Raw genomic sequence first — 13,578 nt, 5'->3', positions numbered from 1 at the left:
ATGCCTCCTCCTAACACTTCACGTCCCTCTCCTGTCATCTTCTTGTTGATGGGCATCTCAGGACTAGAGCACCGGCGTGACTGGATCAAGACTCCATTCTGCTCAAGGTATCTGGTGGCTGTGGTGGGGAATGAGACCATACTGGCTGTGGTGAGGGCCGAGCGAAGCCTCTATGAGCCTATGCTCCTCTTTCTATGCATGCTTTCTGTCACTGACCTTGTCGGGTCCACTTCTACGCTGTCCCGCATGCTCTGTCCCTTCTGGCTCAGAGACCATGACATCACCTTTGATGCCTGGCTGGCCCAAAAGTTCTTCACTCATAGCTTACTGCTATGGAATTGGACTTCTTTTTGGCCATGGCCATTGACCATTATGCGGCCTTTTGTCATCCACTGCACCATACCACCATTCTAACTCATGTTCATATCACTATAATGGGTATTGTTATTAGCAATTATTATTACTAATTACTATTTAATATTACTAATTATATTTACTCTTACTAATTACTATTACTAATTATTATTGGTGATTCAGGGTGTGGCGTTCTTTGCTCCACACTCTATCCTGCTCAAATTGCTGTCACATCAAAACATGAATTACTGCCCACATCTGCTGTGAGTTCATAGTTGTGGTGAAGGTGGTGTATATGGACACCAAGGGTTATCCTCTCAGTATGGCTTCTATCATTGCCTCATGTGATGCCATTTCAGGGCTGTATCCTACAGCTTCATACTTCGTTCTGTATTCCGCCTGCCATCCCGAGAACCTAGCATTAAGGCTTTGGACATGTGTGGATCTCATTTCTTTGTCATTTTTGTCTTTTCTTTCACAACTAGTTTTTCCATTTTCATTCACTGTTTTGGGAAAAGTGTGCATGCACATATCCATATTTTTCTTGCAAATATGTGCCTTTTGGTGCCCACTTCACTCAACCCCATTGTGTACAGAGTAAGGACCAAAAAAATTCTTGAACATGTTCTTAGGACACTAATGGTCAGAGTTTCTTGATTTCAGTTAGATCAATAAAAGCGATGGTTCAGAAACAAATGGGAGAACAAAAGACAGTAAGGAAAGGAACTGGCTGTTCATCCTCCCACAAGCTGAATTGCGTTTATCACCTGAAAGGTCTTTTATTTACTAGATGTCTATAAATTCCAAAAATTTTAATTCAATGAATTATTTCTGCTTTTTCATTTATTAAATATTAGGGAACAGATTAATCTCCTCCTGTGTATCTTTCTTTTGGAGAATAATTATAAATAGAGAGTGAATAGTAAGGGAACTGGAAGAATGATAAGTAAACAATTTACAGAAGAAAATAGAGTTTTCTAGAGAACTAAATTTATGGACAGTATATACCCGGCTATTTGAAACAACTTGATCCATGTATGGGGCTATGATTTTATAGAATAGGTGGTGACTATTGTACTTGTTCTTTAGTTGAATCAAACTGGAGAATGATTGTTTATCCAGTTAAAGGAGTAGGATTAGTAATACATAGATGTTTATAATTAGTATTAAGCAATTTCTTAAAGAACAAAGAAAAAAACAAACATGAAGTAGTGTGAAGGCTCCAATTTAGCGTTATAGGTGTTCCATTTTCTAGAGAAATTTTCATAGAGGTGGACTGTTTCATAAGATAAACCAATATCCTGGAGTCTAATTACTGCTAAAATTAAGGTCACAAAGTCCTATTTTTGTAATTAGCTGTCACTATAGTCAAATTACTAGGTTACTATGTGCATTGTCTACCTCATTCCAGGCTTCCACATGCCTTAAGTCTGTCTCGTTCATTAGGTGACTTGGAACCCAGTATTAAGGCATAAGATCTGAAACTTCTTATTAGCAACAACGTTAAAATAGTCCTATTTATTGCCTCAGTACCAAGGACTTACTTCCTCCTTTAGTTCATTGTCATTACTTTTCACCTGGTTATCCATTTCTCATTATTTAAAAAAAATAACCTAAAATCTGTGGACCTTTTTATCCTTTGAATCTGTAAAAATAGTGGTTTGAAACTTGTCCTCTGAACCTTTTCCCCACTCCTTGCTTATTAACCTTAGGAACTCACACCCACAGTTAAACACACAAAGATTAACATCTCCAGAATCCTCAACACTGAGTTTGTAATTCAAATATGGGGAGAATGTACAGTTGTCTATTCAAGAAGGAGAAATAGTTGGGCATCTTTTCCTTGATTTCTTAATAGATGTCTAACTGAACATGTATTCCTACCTTGGTATAATTTAGACTGCATGAGATTTTTCCATATAGTACAATCTCTTGTTGGTTAGGGAACCAGGCTTTGGAGTTAGACTGCCCAGGTTCAAGTCCAGTATTCTTTGCATGGCTATCTTTACTCCTATTTAATTCTACTTCACCTCAATTTCTGATATTTAAAAGTGAATAATAGAACCTACCTCATATAGTTGTGTTATCATTATATAACTGTGTGATGATTAAATGAAATATGAAAGCAGATCAATATAGTGCTGCAGACAAAATACAATAAGCATTAATTGAATATGCAGACTGGAAAAGAGGTAAGATCCAAAGTAGAAGTGCAAGTATTATTTTCACACTGGAGTAAAAACACTTGTACAGCTAAGTAAGAGAAGGGTGAAAAGGTTCAGAATATCACTTGCATAATCACCTTAATTTCCTAGGGAGACAATAGAAAGTGCTCAAAGTTAAAGAAGAAATGTACAAATAAGATGCACTCTGTGAAAAACGAAGTTTAACGTATTTACAGAAGCAAATAGAAAATGAAACCAGTCAAAGGACACCAGAAAGGATTTTCATGCAGCTTTAGATGTCCCACCTGAAAAGGTTTCAATTGGCATAATTCTGTAACTTTTCTTTATAACTCTCATGACCAAAGCTATTGGAAGAGAAAGATCTAACTGTGGAGAAAATAGCAGAGGATGAGCAGCCAAGAACATCAGTTGAAGCCTACCAGAAATGTATAGTCAGGTCTTTTTGTCATATGACGTAAAACAGAAGTGATGCTAATGATGCGTAAATACTAGATTTACTTTATTTTAATGCAGTTTGGCGTTATTTTGCTTTAGTATTGTATTGAATTCTTTCTATACAAGTATTAAAATTATCTCCCACCCACACCTTAATGGTGAAACTTTAACACTGCATAAAATATTCAAATGTAAGTTCTTTACATGTAACTAAAGTCAACCTTCGGTTGCCACTGCTACTGCTGCTATAAACCAAACCTCTTACGAGTTCTTCATTATCTCTCCTGCTGTTTCCAATAGTCAATTGTAAAATATAATGGTGAGGCCATCTCCCCTATATCAATTCTATTCACCATGAATCTGGATTTCCTGTATTTAATACAGGTTACCCTAATTACAATGATGTTGTTTCTGATGAAAAAGATCCAGGAGATGACTTAGTGGCTTTATTCAGTAGGTTTGGTACTTTTAAAAGGGTTTATTGCAAATTCTCCATGGGCTGTAGCAATTGACTATGAGATGGCTGCTGCCTGGGATAAAAAGGTAAACGTACTTGTTAAAGTCCCAGAGAAGACATATATTTTATTATTAATTTAATTCCTAAGCTCATAGAACTTCCTTAAGAAGAGTAACAACATATGATTCATCTCCATATACCAAATATCTAGCCATTTGCCTGATATTCTATTAGTCCTTCATAAAAAGTTTATTTAATTATGTTATAGAAATGAATGAAAATAAATGTAATAAATATGATTAGCTGGATTGAAATCAAATGAAAACAATATATTCTTCAGTTTTCAAAAATGTAATGCAGTTATGTCATGGTAGGCTTGGTGTTTAGAAAAGATTAAACATATTTTTCTGTAATTCTCTAGAAAATTAATAACGTTGGACAAGAAGAGCTGGAGCCTCTCACTGAATGAATCATCTAGCCTACAATATGTGCAGCTGCAAAAGTACCAGAGAAGCATGGTCCCTCGTAATGATGCACAGTTCCATCCCTGCTTTTTCCTCCTGATGGGAATTCCAGGGCTAGAAAATGTGCATATGTGGATTACTTTTCCATTTTGTGTTGTATATTGGACCACCCTATTGGGAAATATTACAATTCTTTTTGTAATTCAAACTGAACATCATCTCCATCTTCCCATGTTCTACTTCCTGGACATTCTGTCATCTACTGACCTTGGCCTGTCCACATCCACCATTTCTAAGATGCTTGGCATCTTCTGGTCCAACCTGAGAGAAACCACTTTTGAAGCCTGCCTCATTGGGATCTTCTTCATCCACTTATGCACTAGTCAACTATTCTTGTGGTCATGGTCTATGATCGCTATCTGGTCATCTCTAACTCTCTTTGCTACACATTGGTGCTGATGAACAAGGCGGTATCAGTTATAGCATCCTCCTGAGATCCTTAGCCAGTGAAATGCTCTTCGTTCTGCTCATCCTCAGGTTACCCTTCTGTGGGCACCAAATCATCTCCCAAACTTCTTGTAAGCACATGGGCATTGCCTGCCTGTCCTGTGCTATCAAGGTTAACATCATCTATGGCTTGGTGTTTGACATCATAGCCATTATCATCCTATATGCAGATTCTCCATACTGTCTTCCGCCTACCTTCCAGGGATGCTCAACTGAAGTCACTCAGCACTTGTGGCTACCATGTCAGTGTCATATTGGCTTTCTATACTCCAAAATTTTTCTCCTTCATGACCTATTGGTTTGGCCAACATTTTCCTCAATACATCCACATTCTTCTTGCCAACTTTTAAGCTGTCATCCCACCTGCTTTCAGCCCTGTTATCTATGGGATCAAAATTAAGCAGATGAGAGAAAGCATCATTAGAACTCTCAGAAATAAATTATGAAATTTGATCTTCAAAGATTGCAAGGCTTGAGTAGGAGTAAATTGAACTTATTCTCTACTCTCAAAATCGCAATAACAATGTCGGGGGAAGATGGTATATTATATGCAGATTTATAGTCTTTCATTCATCTTAGAAAAATTAAACCAGAATAAACAATAGTAAATATTTAATAAAGCATAGTTCTAGCCACCCATTACAAAAGTCAAAAATTATATGACAAATGAAAAAAAATCACAGGAAAAAGCACAAGAAGTTTAAAAAATGGACTAGCATAATAATAATAGTAGAAAAATAGACAAATATTGTGAACCAGTGTTTTCATAAGTTGCAAGTATTAGCTCTTTAAATTTTTATAACTACGATAACGAATAGTTACTACTTATTATTCCATTTCCATAGCTGAGGAAACTGAGACAATAATAATATGACATATTAACAATATTATTTTGGGACAAGTAGCATTTTCTTAGTTGGAATAGAATCCCTCTTATTTCTCAGCAGAGTAAAAGAAATATTCAACATGAACATATTAATAAACTATAGAACAAAACTAAGGACATAAGTTTTACGTGTAAATAAATACAAAACACCACTAGTAAGAAACATTGGTTGCTTATATAGCATACGAATGGGAAGAAACACCCCAAAACTCCATGTGATTTAAGAGTCATATTAACACTGTGAAACAGAGGTAATATGCCCACTAATGGAATCTGATATTTCTTACACCTTTCAATGTTCTGGGAGCTACATTTGGTTCTTCAGTTAATTCACATTTTATAATAAGTAAGTAGAGATTCAGAAGTTAAGTAACTTACACATAGTCACACAACTATGATGTAACACAGAATTTTAATTGAGTTATTTAGTTTTAGGGCAGTTTCCTTACCTCTCTGCTATGATTTAATATAGAAACAGATTATGATGCAGGTGATCAAAGTTTAAGAAAACATTTAGGTGTCAACATGTTATTATACAACTTAAAATGGAATTACTTACATAAAGCAGTGAGTATAACTACTAATTCAGAAATGTGAATGAATGATTAGAATATATATGTATATATAGTATATACGTGTACTATATATATACTATATATATACCTCAAATATGACCAGACCATGAATAAAATAATTAGAGAAAATTAATGGATATAAAGGATGGAAAGGAAGATGAACCACACAAAAATACCAGTATGCTCAACAGACAAAATGCAAAGGTATTCCTGGCTTCCTAGATGCAAGTTTGGACAAAGACATTTCACAGTGCTTGACTCAAGCTCTCAGATGCTCTCACTCCCTGAAGACACCGACCAGGATGTCTTTCTCAGGGGAGCTACAGCCTTCGCATACAGTATTCCTCTTGAGGCACCCTGTGCGAGATGCCAGCCTGATGCTGCAAGAAGAGGCAGAATGTTGTCCTTGAGGAAGTAGCACATGTCATATTTTATACTTGTGGGAGTCTCCCACAAAAAGGCTCATACAAGTGGGGGCAGCTCGGCACAGTGGACAGTGAGGAGAGCTTCTGGATGTCACATCAGGTAGTACCACTTACAGATTTGTCACTGATGAAAGTTCCAGGCTCATTTATTCCAGCTACCCCCATAGAGAGGGAGCACCCAGACACTGTATGGTGCAGTTTCACCATAGATATGAGCCTGGGTGAGTGATCAGAGTCCAGAACCATGGACATCCCAGTGATAGTCAGTAGAGTGACCTTTTTGAAATAGTTTCTGTATCTTATTAGTTGCAAGGGCTTGGAGATGACCTTTGCACTCTGAGCTGCAAAACAAGGATGTCAATGCTTGTTCCATTTGTGTATTAACCAATGTTCAATGATCAGATTCTGTAAAGGTGACAATGTTTTTCACAGTTTGAGTGATAAAAAAATGAGAATTTGAGGTACATAGTCTCATTGTATTCTGATTGCGTTGAATCTAATCTACAAATTCCATGTTTCAGAATAAAACTCAAGAAATTTGTATATTTAGCTCAGGAAGAAAATCGTTCCATAAATGGGTATCAATGAAGGAGTCCTAAAACTTTCACCACTTCTTCCCTATACAATAATGTGTGCCTGGGACACTATGAAGATACTTTAAAACACAGTTCCTAATTTAATTAGATTAGAGTCTTAACTTTCACTTTAGACTGAATGGTGGGGACTCCGTTACACGGCCCCTTCTGGGATCTTATTTATGATATTAATAAGCAGTTATGTTTTATCTAGAAAAATAAACATTAGCACAAAGACTCATACCTGTGGATAATAAAAATGGCAAATTATTCCAGTTAATGTACTAGGGATCTAGTGTCAACACATTTTATTAGGCACCGCATATGCAGCACCTTATTTTATTAGCTTCTAAAGCCATACGAAGTAGATACTATGATTATCTTAGTCTCTACAGATAAATAAAATAAAGCTCAGGAAATGATTTTCTTAAGGTCATTAGTAAGGGGGAGAGTGAAGACATAAATATGTTTGCCTGAGTTGAAAGAGTTGCCCCTGAACACCAAACTACTGATTCTTAATCAGCGACAATAGGGAGATGGGTTCTGATAATGGACAGAAACAGGTCATGGGTGAATTTGACACTGAGTAGACATTGCTTGGCAAGAACAGTCTAGTAAGTGGATCTATCTGCTAGCCAAGATCTGAAACTATGTAAATCATGAGGCTTTCAATTAAATCCGTACCTTTACAACTTTTGAGAAAGGGTGGGGCTGAGAGTACTGGTTCATCTGTAAGGCTAACATCTATCAATGGATAGTGAATGTCAGGAGTACTCTGTTGAGAACTTTTGGCACTGAACTTATGTGAGCTCAATAAAAATAACATAATGATGTGTTCTTGGTGTCTGCTTTAAACATTAGATGTAGGTTGTGGTTATTGCTTTATACAACAAATATCTATAATGCTGAATTAGAGCTACTATAATGAAAATATTGAAACAGATTAATGTCCCATAATGGTGGTAAAACCACAGATACAAAGGAGAGGATTGACTTTTCTTCTGGATGTGACAAGAGAAGCTTTGACCAAGGGGTTTCCAAAGACTAAACTTCTCCACATTTATGACACTCTTGGATTATAGTTTAAATCATTGAAATGTCCTTTTACATAGAAGTAATGCCTGTGAGTTTCTAATGAGGATCTACTTATCAGATGCTATCATCAGCACAATAGGAAATGGAATTGAAATATGGTCTTAGAGAAAGTCTGGTTATATTTTTTTACAATTTAACGCTAAGACATTTTCCTAGCCAAAAATAGCTCCCTCAGATTCACTTGCCTTTACTTTGTGTACTTCCCAAAAAGTCAGCATGTTTTCACTGCTCTAGTCACCAAGACCCACTCCAATCCTCAGGGTTTTCTTTCCTTCTTCCAGTCTCACCTCTTCCTCACCCTGAGACCGCCCCAAACCCCCACTAATTCTAGATATGGTGATTTATGTTCTAAACTCTCAACTTCTTTCTTCTTATTCTTGAAGAACGTATACATTTCTTTTTTGTTTTAGCATCTGACTCTAAACACTACATGGAGTCATACAGGAAGAAATTATTTTAAAAAACATGAATATTGTACTAACTGTGTAAAGTTACTTTCATAATTTTCCTGGGTCTAAAGGCTTTTAATAACTGTACAGTTTTGAATACAAGATTATTTTTTCTTTTTACTTTATAATTACTTCCTACTTCTATATTTACTGTAGCAAAAGCACTATTGCCCAAAGGAAATTTAGTACTATGGAGAGAGACACATGTGCAAATTCTAATGGTACAACTTATGTTTATGAGTTATCTGAGACAAATTCCTTAAACTGTCTTGACCTTAGCTTTGCTTGCCTGTAAATCTAGTATGATAATAGTGGCTCCCATACAGAGTTGTTTTGAAATTTGAGTGAGAATACTTATGAAGCATTCAGTGTACTCATTGATAAACACTATTTTCTTTGATTGACCTTCTGCTTGCATACAGAATCATCCCCATAAATTAGAAAAATAGCTATGCACATATCTGAATTACAGAAAAATATACATCCTGAAGGCCATCTCAGTTGGCACATTCTCAGCTGATTAGGGCTCTGGCTTCCTGAATTACGTTTTGAATTTTAATAATAGAGTAATGTGAAATTTGGTTGAATGAGTTGAAGAATATGTTTGAGAAATTTTAGGTGGACATAAAAACACTGTCCTACTGGCAAAATATATGACAAATTTAAGAAATCTCTGAGAGAGTGGTAGAGCACATCCTCGGATACAATGCTGGCATGCTGTGTGACTGTGTACCCTCCGTTGACTTTGTCATTATTCAGAGTCATTTCAATCACCAATGAACGTGTTGCCGACAATCAAGAATATACCACGTTCAGCATTTGGCTTAAAAGCTGGTGAGTATGAATAAGAAGGAAAGTCTCAGGAATAAAAGCTAAATCCCATCCAACACAGAAATTATTACAGGATATTTAAAACTTCAGTAAGTTGTTTATTTTATTTCATGCTCTTTTAGTGTGATTGTAAAATATTATAATTAGGTTTAGAAATTTTAGCTTTCTGTATTAATTGAGTGGGGTAAATTAACATTCTATTCCAGTATAATATTTTCTCTCTAAAATAAGCTCCTAAATCGAATATTTTATTAAAATAAATGATATTTTACTTTAGATTGCAAAATATTAAAGATGACACTTATTTTTACTAAATTTATATTTTACGCAATTTCATTGTGGAACATTGCAAACATATACAGACTAAACTGAGGTGCATAATGCTTCCATCATTCAATTTCAACAACCATAAACATTATATTGTCTCCAGGCTCAGATTTGATTTTTAAGGCAAAATTTGCATATGTTTAAATGCATGAACCTTATCTGCACATTTTTGACAAATGTGCATACTTATGCATTCTACACTCATATAAAGAGCTGGATTTTTTTTCTATCATCTCAAAAAACCCTCTTATGTTCCTTTCTAGTCATCCCAGACCATTCTCAACCCCTGGGCAACCACTGAATAGGTATTTTCAGCACCTGTTTTCCCTGTATGCTCTAGAACTTCTTGTAAATGACATTGTCTGGTTGGTACTCTTTAGTAACTAGTAACAATCAATAGCCCAGTATAATGATTTTTGATGTATTTATGCTGTTGCACGTATAAGCGATCAATCCATCTTTATGGTTGAATAAAATTTCAGCATGTAAACATTCCAAAATCGATGTGTCTATTCACTTGTTTATGAGTATTTGTAGTTTTTCCACTTTGGGGCAGTTTTGGATAAAGCTACTATGAACATTCTTGTACAAGTCCTTGTGTGAACATGTGCTTTCACGTCTCGAGTAAGCGTCCAGGAGTTTAATTGTCGCGGGTACTTTAGGAGAGTCTGTTGCTCCTCATCCTTGCCAAAATTTAGTCTTGTCATGCTTTGATATTTGGCCATTCTAGTGGATGTGTAGCAGCATGTCATAATAGTTTTAATGTACAGTTCCTAATGCTTAATGATTTTGAGAATTTTAATGTCATTTATATATTTTCTTTTGCCAAGTATATATATATATGTATGTATGTTCTTGACACAAATTCTTTTTCAGAAATAAGGGATTATGAATATTTTCTTCCGTCTATGCCCTCTAAGTTCACTTTCTTAACAGTAAATTTTAAAATTTGATAACATACAGCAAACTACTTTTTATGGTTACTGCTTTTTCTGTTCTCTCTAAGAAGCCATTACAAGATCACCTCATTTTATGGTGCTTCACTTCATTGCATTTTGTGGATATTGCATGTTTTTACAAATTGAAGCTTTGTGACAACTCTGCATCGAATATATCTATCAGCACTATTTTTCCAACACTTTGTGTCTCTGTGTCACATTTTGGTAATGCTCACAGTATTTTACACTTTGTCATTATTATTATATTTGTTATGGTGACCCATTATCAGTGATCACACAGATTATAACTTGCTGAGGGCTCAGATAATGATTAGTATTTTCTAGACATAAAGTATTTTATTGCTTATCTATTTGTATGTGTGTGTGTGTGTGTGAGGAAGATTAGCCCTGAGCTAACATCTGTTGCCAAACCGCCTCTTTTTGCTTGAGAAAGGTTGTTGCTGAGCTAACATCTTGGCCAATATTCCTCTGTTTTATGTGGGATGCTGCCACAATGTGGCCTGATGAGGAGGGCTGGGTCTGCACCCAGGATCTGAACCTGTGAACCTGGGACCGCTTAAGAGGAGGATGGAAATTTAACCACTACCCCACCAAGCCAGCCCCAGAAATAAAGTATTTTTAAATTAAGGTATGTACATTGTTCTTTAGGCATAATGCTATTGCACACTTAATACAGTATAGTGTAAACACAACTTTTATATGCACTAGGAAACCAAGAAATTCATGTGACATCCTTTATTGTCATATTCGCAGTGGTCTGGAACCAAACTAGCATTATCTTTGAAGAATGCCTGTACTTTCCACTGGGTTGTAAAAATATTCTCCTTCTTTTGATTTTGTAAATGTTAGAATTTGAGCTTTTTTAAATATCGAGTCTATTTTAGAAACGTAATTAATATTTGTATGTGTTGTCAAGTTGGAATCAAGGTTCTTTTTCTCATAAGTACTTGCAGTTGCACCAGTGTCATTGGTAAAAACGACTCTGCTGTCCTCATTGAACTACTATATTAGTCACTTTATAAAATTTAAGTGAACATGCAAAATGTGTCTATTTGTTCTTTCTATTATACTTTCTTACCTATTTCTCTAATATTGTGCAAATGCCACACTATCTCGATTACTACAGTTTTATAAGTCTGAAGTCCTTTAATATAAGTCTTCTGCTTATTTTATACTTTTTTCCAATGAATTTGGGGTATTCCTATAATTATTTTAGAATAAGCTTAAATTTCTTGGCATTGGTTGTTATAAATTTATTCATCAATTTCGGAAGAATTGACATCAATATATTTCAGTCTTCCAAGCCATGCATATGTTATATACTGTTTAAATTATTTCAGATCTTAATTTCTGTCATGTTTTACAATTTTAAGTGCTTATTGCTAAGAACTCCATGTTTCTGATGCCATTGTAAGTGGTATTGTGAAATTTTACAAAATCTTAATGTAAAATTTCAGTTTCCAATCATTTCCTAATAGTGTATAGAAAATTATTGATTCTTGTATCTGAGTAGTTAATAAGCTAAATGGTTGCTTATGAATTCTTTGATTTTTATGTAAATGTTCATGTCACTTATGAACAGGAAAGTTTACATCTTTCATTCCAATCTTGATTTCTTCTTATTTCTTTTTTGTGACATATTGACCTCTTAGAGCCTGCAGTAAAATATTAAATATAATTGATAGTAGTTGATATTTTTGCCTTATTTTCAATCCTAGTGACAAGTCTTTCAGTATTTCATCATTCAGTATGATATTAGCTGAAGATTTTTCATAGATTCCTTTAACCAAATTGAACTTTTATTGTTTGTCTAGATGCTGAAAGGTTTTTTTTAAATATCATACATGGATGCTGAGTATAATGAATGGTTTTTCTCCCTCTGTTAATATTGTCGTGTTTTTTGTGTTACGTCAAGAATCACAAATTTTTTTTAGTGTGAAAGTAGAAAAATTCTAATAATGGCTTCATGAACCACAGCATAAAAGCACAGTTTTATTAAAAGATAAATATAAACACAGTCTTATTAAAGCAAATAAAGGGAAAAGTAACACCTAGAGAGAGGGGACTATGACAAGCAGATAAGCCTCATACAAGGGTATCTTCTCAACCATCATATCCAAAGTTTCTTCCTATTCCAGTTCCTCACTCTTTTTTTCATAAAATTTTTGGGAGTGTTCTCTTATGTATCTAATCAACTAAGTAACCAAGATAACTTGAAAATGTTACACAAGTTCTGTTTACTGGAAGTGTTCAGTTGATAGTAGCATATAGAAATGAGCATTTCACAAAAGAATGAGCTAAAGATGATCATGAATCACTCTACCACGCTACCACTAGAAAAGACTGTTTCTAACTTCCACAATCCCCATGGATTACTAAATAGAATAAGCAATAATTTAATATCTCTGATAGTTAATTGTCCTTGATGGAGTTCAGGGTAGGCTGCCCCAAAATACGTCACTTTGGCACATTGATTATTTTAAAATAAAGTTACTTAAGAAACAAGGCAAGAAGGACACTCTTACCCTCCTCTGTCCCCCTGAAAAAACGAAATCAATCTCCCACGTGAAAGGTACCCTGTTTATGCCAGGAGGTAAAAATACATCCTTTTCGCCAGAGACAGATAATTATGGGCCAAGAAGGCTGTAAAACCAAAACTTGTTACTTCGATGCTAAGTTACTACCCCACACCCAAGCTTCTTTGCCTTGTCAATTCTTCACAAATTGATTGTTTTTTTTGTCTAAAAGATATAAAAGCTGCCTACTTTGGTCATTTATTTGACTCTTTTATTTCTATGAGCTCCCATATGCATGCAATTAAATTTAGTTTTCTCCTGTTAATCTGTTTTGTGTCAATTTAATTATTAGGCCAACCAAACAACCTAGAAAGGAAGAAATGTTTTCTTCCCCCAAATCCTCAAATTCCCTTCCATTATGTTCTCAATAGTTTAATTGGTATGCTATTACATATAGTGATATCCAACCACCATATATTCCCTTTTGTCTCCCTAGAAATACTGAAGAAGGCTGTAGAGTATTTTCCAAGAGTTCTC

The 13,578-nt window shown here is 35.0% G+C and overlaps 2 pseudogenes; both read left to right on the top strand.

The window, feature by feature from the left end:
• Window positions 1-1,011, top strand: OR52AQ1P (olfactory receptor family 52 subfamily AQ member 1, pseudogene; annotated as a pseudogene).
• Window positions 3,948-4,849, top strand: OR52E65P (olfactory receptor family 52 subfamily E member 65, pseudogene; annotated as a pseudogene).

The sequence above is a fragment of the Equus caballus genome, chromosome 7, assembly GCF_041296265.1.
Source record: "Equus caballus isolate H_3958 breed thoroughbred chromosome 7, TB-T2T, whole genome shotgun sequence".
Taxonomy (NCBI): Eukaryota; Metazoa; Chordata; class Mammalia; order Perissodactyla; family Equidae; genus Equus; species Equus caballus.
Note: the sequence above shows the minus strand (reverse complement) of the source record. Positions and strands in the feature narration are given on the sequence as shown.